Genomic DNA, 8,139 nt, shown 5'->3' with positions numbered 1-8,139 from the left:
AAAGAAAGAAAGAAAGAAAGAAAGAAAGAAAGAAAGAAAGAAAGAAAAGAGGGAGGGGAGAAGCAACAGAGGGGAGAGGATATCTGAGTATTCAGATAACATCAATTTCATAGATTTCAAAACAAAAAAATGTTATTCAGGACAAAAAGAAGTCATTCAAAAATGATAATGACAATAGTCAATTAACCAAGGGAACATATGAATTCCATTTATTCACCTAGACAAAGCTTCAAAGTACTTGAGACAAAACACATAAACAACTGCATCAGAAAATGCAACAAGCCCACAATGGATTCAACAACTCTTCAGCCAACATAACTTGGGGGATAAAAAACGATGTTAAAGCTTTGGATAATAGCCTGAATTAATTGACATTTATGAAATTCTTGCCTTAGTTATTGTTCCTGTTGTTATGAAGAAGCATGTGGACAAAAGCAACTTAAGGGAGAAGGGGTTTACTTTGGCTCATGGTTCATGGTAGAAGATTAATGTCCAGAAATCCACCTCCCAGGTGGTTCCACATCTTGTCAAGCTGCTAATCAATATTAACCATGAAAAGTCTTTACCCAGTAACAGAACACATATTCTTGTCAAGAATTTATAACAGTCTTCCTCAGCTTCCCAAGTGACAGTATTATAGGTGTGTGCCAAAATCTCTGCTTCTCCTGGAATTTTGGAAGCATGGGGAGTTTGTAATCAGACCCTGCCTGATAATTCCTTAAATGCTGATTTAATACCTATGCCTTATCCTTGGGTATCTCCATCCCATCATTCCTGGGAAGAAATGGTGTTTTGTCACGGGAGGTGTTTAAGGCTTGGAAAGCTTCATTTCCTGGCTTCCTGTGGTCCTCCTAGCTTCCCAAAAGCAGAGTTCTCTGGCTGATACATTGATAAGAGTAGTACCATCCTCTTATCAATAAATATTGGTTTTCACTTTACGTTTCTGTGTTTATGTTACTTAGCATATAGCTTTAAAATAAGACAGAAATCGTGAGACTGAAGATTTGGCTCAGGAGTAAAGTGCTTGCCTACAGATTAGCATAAAGTCCTAGGTTTGATCCCTAACTTCAAACAATACAATAAAAAAACATGACACAAGATAGGGAAATTTAAGAAATTGTTTGGTCCCTGATGGAATGCCTGTCCCAAATGTTACTAGTATCTCTAAGTGGGCCACTGGTTGGAAAAGAATGGCACACCACTTGCTCTATCTCTGGTGCTTCAGGAACTGTAGTACCAGCATTGTTCCTGGTACATGTAGTTTAGTCCTAGGCCAGCTCTCCCTCCAGCCCTGCACATCCAGACCTGCCCTTGAGGTGGCTGTGGAGCTGTCTCCATCTCTCGGACCAAAGGCTTCAGGTGGACTCCACAAGTCAACCTGGCAGCTGCTTTCCTGAGCTGAGGTATGACTCTTGGTAAAAAACACAAGTATTTTGGTCAGAGGTCCAAGTCATCCTTGTTTTCATTACTATGTCATCAGTCAGCAGTTTGAGGAGGGGCAGCTTTCTTATAAAAAAAAAAATGCATGATGGATTAAACAAAAAAAAAAAAAAAAAAAATTGAGCCCCAGCTCTGTAAGTGGGCTAGGTGGTGTATGGGCCCTGAGCTACAGCCAATGTCATGCTCTGAGCAGCACTCACTGTCCCAGCCCTTCTGCAGGATACCCAGGATAGGTGCACATAAACTCACCCGCCTTGTTTTCCCCTCCGTGGTAAAGAGCCGCACTGGCAAAGGGGATACAGGTGGATGCCGAAGCAGCTGCCTGTTCACTCACAGCCCTGCACTTTACTTCCATGTGTTCCTGGAAAGCCTTGGCTGGGAAGCGTCAAGCAATAAGACTGGCCAGACAGCAACATTCTCGTGTGACCATACAGCCAAAGGGCCTGTTTTCAGGGCTCAGAGGTTATGTCCTCATGGTCTGAAATGCCACAACGAAGGACATTTCTTTTGGACATTGAAGATTTAAGGTTTCTTTGATTTGTAGTGAGCAGCGATTGTTCTTCATCACCTGAACCGAGTAGCATTCTTTCACAGGGGTAATTGAAGAATGTTCTCATTCAGGAGAGCCTCTGAAGCTTCTCTCTGCTTAGTATGAGCTTTGTGAGACTCTCCTTCATCACAGCCCATCCAGCAGGATGCTGCAGCCTGTTGTTAATCTTTGTATTATATAATATTAATATATATAGCTGTATTTTAGGGCCATGTTGCAGATTATAAAAATGTTTAATAAAGTATTTGAGGGAGCAAAATAAAAAGGGTTTTAACAGTAAATCTATTGACAGGAGGTTTTAAGGAAGACTGCAAAACATAAGAAATACCTCAGACTGATGGTCACAATCATCGTTTGATTTAGAAACCTATCACAGACATACACATGTCAAAACTTAACAAGTGGAGGGGCTGGAAAGCCGGTTGAATGGTTACGGGCACTTGTCCTCTTGAAGAAGACATGGGTTCAGTCCATAGCACGTGCATGGTAATGCACAATGGTCTGTAACTTCAATTCCATGAAGTCTGTTAGAGCTAATCGTGATTGTCAAACTGACTGGATCTTGAATCAACTCAAACATAAGCTGCTGAGTATTTCTGTAAGAGCTTTAATTGATCAGATTATCTGAAGCAGAAATATTTGCCCTAAATGAGATAGCACTTTCTGGTGGCAACACAGATACAAAGACCCAGGAGAAGGAAACATTGGTTTTCCCTGCTTGCCCTTACTCTCACTGGCAAGTTTATCCATCCTGTTGATATTCCTTCCCTGATATTAGAACCTACCACACAGACTTCCAATATACATAGATCAGGAGCTATCCAGGAACCTTCCAGGCCTTCAATGCCAGATTGAGACTACTGTGATACATACTTACTGTGGACTGAGCAACTACATGATAATCAGACTCTCCAGTTCATTACGGACTCGCTCTTTGGGACCGTAACCCAAAATAAACTCTTCTGTAAGTTGCTTTTGGTCACGGTATTTTTATCACGGCAGCAAAAAGTAACTTAAACAGAAGTTGGGAATAGAAAGTGGGGAATTGCTATGAAGAACATGACTGTGGATTTTGGAGGATTATGGGTGAGTTTGGAAGTTCTTTCTAGTAGGAACCTGGAAGACAGTAGTGCTTGAGAGTAATGCAGACTGTAGAGGCCCAGTTCCCGTTTCAGGGAGAAGTAAAGGCTGAATTAGCAACTGGGCTAGGGACCATTTCTGTCATATTTTGGAAATACCTGACTATTTTCTGCCCTTATCTTGAGAATTTACATGAGGATAAATTAAAAATGGACTAATTTGTTTGGCAGAGTCAATATCAAGCTTCATTACAGTCTGTAAAATGGTCATTACTGATAAATCTTATGCCAGTCTATAATAAAAGAAAGCAAGTGGGGCAGAAAGAAGTACAGGCTGCAGTTGGGAAAGAAAAAAGTACACTGTGAAGCTTACTGTTATAGCCAAGGCCTGGGCTGAAAAGGACCTATTGTTAAAGACGTTAGCACCATTAAGAGGAAAGCTTCTTGCTCTGCACTGGAAAAGGAAGGGTACCCACCCACATGGCAAGACCCCATCCCTCTAAGCTTCTAAATTATGAAAGAGAGCTGAAGGGTTTCCTGCTGGAGAGAAACTGCACACACAAACTGCTGCTAATGTAGTTCAAGGGGGACAGGATCCATCCCAAGCTAGCAATCAAACTTGGTATTATAGTCACATGGTCCTCCCTTTGGAGACATGAAAAGATGCAAGAGTGAGGGGATTATAGATACTATCTCCATGGTTTAAAAAAAAAAAAGCCACTGAGGCCAGGCAACACGGGACAGTACCGGAATCACTGCAAGAATGGCCTGAGAAGCCATTGTGTGAGGCTGTGAAAATGAAGCCTGACTTCCAGGGGAGACCCCAGGAAGCTGGAGATACCAGAGGCATGAGACAGCTGCCAAGGAGAAGCATAGATGAAACCACTGACAGAGTGGCCTATGTTGCCAGCAGCAAAGCAGGACAAGGAGGAGGATCTAAGCCCTTTGAAATGTCCCAGACACTGGGCATGGAGCTTGGTGTTTGCTCTTCTGGGTTTCCGTCTTGTTTTAATTCAGTGTTTCCTCACTGTGCCCCTATTCCTTCCTCCCTTTTGAAATGGAAATGCATATTGTGTCATTACATGTTGACAGTACATAACTTTTTTTGTTTTTTCTTTTTTTTTTTTTTTTTTTTTTTGTATTTTACAAGAGGTCACAGTTAAGAGAGTGCCTTGAACATGGGCACACTGGTGCACACCTGTAATCCCAGCACTGGCGAGGCAGAGGCAGGCGGATCTCTGAGTTTGAGGCCAGCCTACTCTACAAAGCGAGTCCAGGACATCTAAGGCTATACAAAGAAAACCCGTCTCAGACAGAGACAGAGAGAAAGAGAGAGAGAGAGATTGTCTTGAGTAAAAAAGAGATTTTTGGATTTTTTATTTCTGAATAGCATTGAGATGCTTAAAGACTAGGCAGACTTTTAAAGTTGGACTAAATGCATTTTGTATTATGAAATTGTCACAGCCCATGGGAGCCAGGGAATGCAATGTGGTGGCCTAAGTAAGAAATGTTCCCTATGGTCTTATATATTTTAACACTTGATCCAAGCTGGTGCTGTTTGAGAATCCAAGGCCTTGCTGGTGCATGCTTTGAGTTTATAGCCTCCTCACTTCCAGTTCACTCCTTGTGCAGCTGTGCTGTGATCTCCTCAGTTTCCTGCTCGGGTTGCCTGCTACCATGCCTCCTCCACCAGTACAGACTCTCCCTCCAGAAGCATAAGCCAATAGAAGCTCTTCTATAAATCACTTTGGGTCATGTTGTTTTATCACAGCAACAGAAAATTAACCAACGCAAAATCCAATGCCCCTTCTGCCCTGTTAGGGCACCAAGCACACACAGAGTGTACATACATATATGTAGGCAAACATTAACACACATAAAATAAAAAACCTTACTGTTTTAGTTTACATTACTATTACCGTGATGAAACACCATGACCAAAGCAACTTGGGGAGGAAAGGCTTTATTCAGCTTATGCTTCCACATCACAGTATCACAGTTCATCATCAAAGAGAGTCAGGACAGGAACTTAAACAGGGCAAGAACCTGGAGGCTGCTTACTCACTTGCTCCCCATGGCTTTCTCAGCCTACTTTCTTATAGAACCCAAGACCACCAGCCCAGGGATAGTACCACCCACAATGGGCTGGGCCCTCCCCGATCAATCATTAATTAAGAAAGTGTCTTACAGCCAGACCTTAAGGGAGCATTTTCTCAACTGAGTTTCCCTCCTTTCAGATAAGTCAAGCTTGTGTCAAGTTGACCTAAAATTATCCAAAATACTTACCAAGTAGAAAGCAACAAGATGACTCAGCAAGTAAAGCCACTTGTCACCAAGCCTGTCAACCTGAGTTCAATCCCTATGACCCACACTATAGAAGGAAAAAAACAACTCTTGAAACTTGTTTCTGATATCCTCATGCACACACACATGACAGGCAGACAGACAGATAGATAAAAGCAAAAAAAGAAAAAAAAATTTTTTTTTTTTTTTTTTTTTTTACATGCTAGCAAGAACAGTCCATGGTAAAGAGTGTGTGGTAGTTTAAATATGGATAAGTCAGGAGCCTGACACAGAGGACCTCTGAAAATCTCTGCCCTGCAGACTATCAATGCAGATACTGAGACTTATGGGCAACCTTTGGGCAGAGTGCACGGAATCTTAAGAAAGAAGTGGGAAATAGTAAAATCTGGAGAGGACAGGAACTCCATAAGGAGAGCAACAGAAACAAAAAAAATCTGAACACAGGGGTCTTTCCTGAGACTGCTATTCCAACCAAGGACTATGCATGGAGATAACCTAAGACCCCTGCACAGATGTAGCCCATAGCAGTTCAGTATCCAAGTGGGTTCCATTGTAATAGGAACAGGGACTGTCTCTGACATGAACTGATTGGCCTGCTCTTTAATTTCCTCCCCCTGAGGGAGAAGCAGCATTACCAGGCCACAGAAGAAGACAATGCAGCCACTCCTGATGAGACCTAATTGACTAGGATCAGAAGGAAGGAAAAGAAGTCCTCCCCTATCAGTGGACTTGGGAAGGGGCATGCATGCAGAGGGTGGAGGAAGGGAGGGATTGGAATGGGAAGAATGTGAACCACGGGGGGGGGGGGATACAAATTTATAGGACTACTACGAACCTTCAAATGATTCTTCTACAAGCAAGTCTGGTTAACTCAAAGATGGCCCACAGAAGCTATTGACAGGTTTTAAATGGCATTGGTTGCTTAGTTTCTGACTAGCCAGTTTCCCACTAATTGTTTCATCCCTATTTAAATACTCTAAGATAGCCAAAGTGTGGATAACAGTGACATTCTTTTCTATTTTTTTAAAGATAATTCCCCAACCCTTAAAATTTTACAGCTGTGTAGACTTCCACAGCTCAGTGTCAGGCACTGGTGACAGTTGTTTGGGAGATTTGCTCTTTTACTCCTTTTTCTTTAAAGCTTTGGCTTTACATATGTTTAAATCTAAGGAAAATTTTTACTTCAGTATTTCATTTCACAATTAAATTTCATTTATGATATAGCATTCCTGTTTGTTGCTTAACATTTAAAATTTTTCTTATTTTTATGTACATATATGTGTGTCTGTGTATGAGTATATGTGTGTGTGTATTCAGGTTCCTGTAGATTCCAGAAGAAGGTTTTGGATCTCAGGATGGAGTTAAAGGTGGTTGTGAGTTGCCTGATGTAGGTACTTGGAACTTAGGTCCTCTTCAAGGGTAGTCTCTGTCTTAGCTGTCTTAGCTGCTGTTGTGTTGTTGGGAAGAAACACCATGACCAAGGCAACTATCATAAAAGAAAGCATTTAATTGAGGGCTTGCTTAGGATTTCAGAGAGTCCATATTCATCATGACAGGAAGCATGTCAGCATGCAGCCAGATGCTGGAGCAAACATCCTGATCTGTAGGCAGAGAGAGAGAGACTCTCTCTCTGTCATGGGCTTTTGAAACCTCAAAGCCCCAGTGGCACCCTTCCTCCAAGAAGGCCACACCTCTTAATCCTTCTAATCCTCAAAGACTACCACTGCTTGGTAACTAAGAATTCAAATATACTGGGGGCTATTCTTTTATTATTATTATTTATTTTTCTTTATTAATTACACTTTACTCACTTTGTATCCCCCCGCTCTCCCCCCGTGGTTCCCTCCCTCTTCCCATTCCAATCCCTCCCTTCCTCCACCCTCTGCATGCATGCCCCTCCCCAAGTCCACTGATAGGGGAGGACTTCTTTTCCTTCCTTCTGATCCTAGTCAATTAGGTCTCATCAGGAGTGGCTGCATTGTCTTCTTCTGTGGCCTGGTAATGCTGCTTCTCCCTCAGGGGGAGGAAATTAAAGAGCAGGCCAATCAGTTCATGTCAGAGACAGTCCCTGTTCCTATTACAATGGAACCCACTTGGATACTGAACTGCTATGGGCTACATCTGTGCAGGGGTCTTAGGTTATCTCCATGCATAGTCCTTGGCTGGAATAGCAGTCTCAGGAAAGACCCCTGTGTTCAGATTTTTTTTTTTGTTTCTGTTGCTCTCCTTATGGAGTTCCTGTCCTCTCCAGATTTTACTATTTCCCACTTCTTTCTTAAGATTCTGTGCACTCTGCCCAAAGGTTGCCTATAAGTCTCAGTATCTGCATTGATAGTCTGCAGGGCAGAGATTTTCAGAGGTCCTCTGTGTCAGGCTCCTGACTTATCCATATTTAAACTACCACACACTCTTTACCATGGACTGTTCTTGCTAGCATGTAAAAAAAAAATAGGGGTTCTAGGTCCTCTCCATGCATGGTCCTTGGTTGATTCATCAACCTCTGCAGGACACCCTGGGCCCAGATCTTTTGGCTTTGTTGGTCTGCTTGTGAAGCTTCTATCCCCTCCAGGTCCTTCTGTCTCCTCCTTCTTCCATTAGATTCCCTGCACTGTGCCCAAAGTTTGGCTATGAGTTTCAGCATCTGCTTCAATACCCTGATAGTCTTGCAGAGTCCCCCTGTGGAAGGCTCATGTCCTGCTCCCTATCTTCTACTTCCTGATGTCTATCCTGTTTGCCCTTCTGAATGAGGATAAAGCCTCTTCCCTA

The sequence above is a fragment of the Psammomys obesus genome, unplaced genomic scaffold (assembly GCF_907164565.1).
Source record: "Psammomys obesus unplaced genomic scaffold, mPsaObe1.curated_primary_1811, whole genome shotgun sequence".
Taxonomy (NCBI): Eukaryota; Metazoa; Chordata; class Mammalia; order Rodentia; family Muridae; genus Psammomys; species Psammomys obesus.
The sequence above is the reverse complement of the archived record's forward strand: the minus strand, read 5'-3'. Positions refer to the sequence as shown.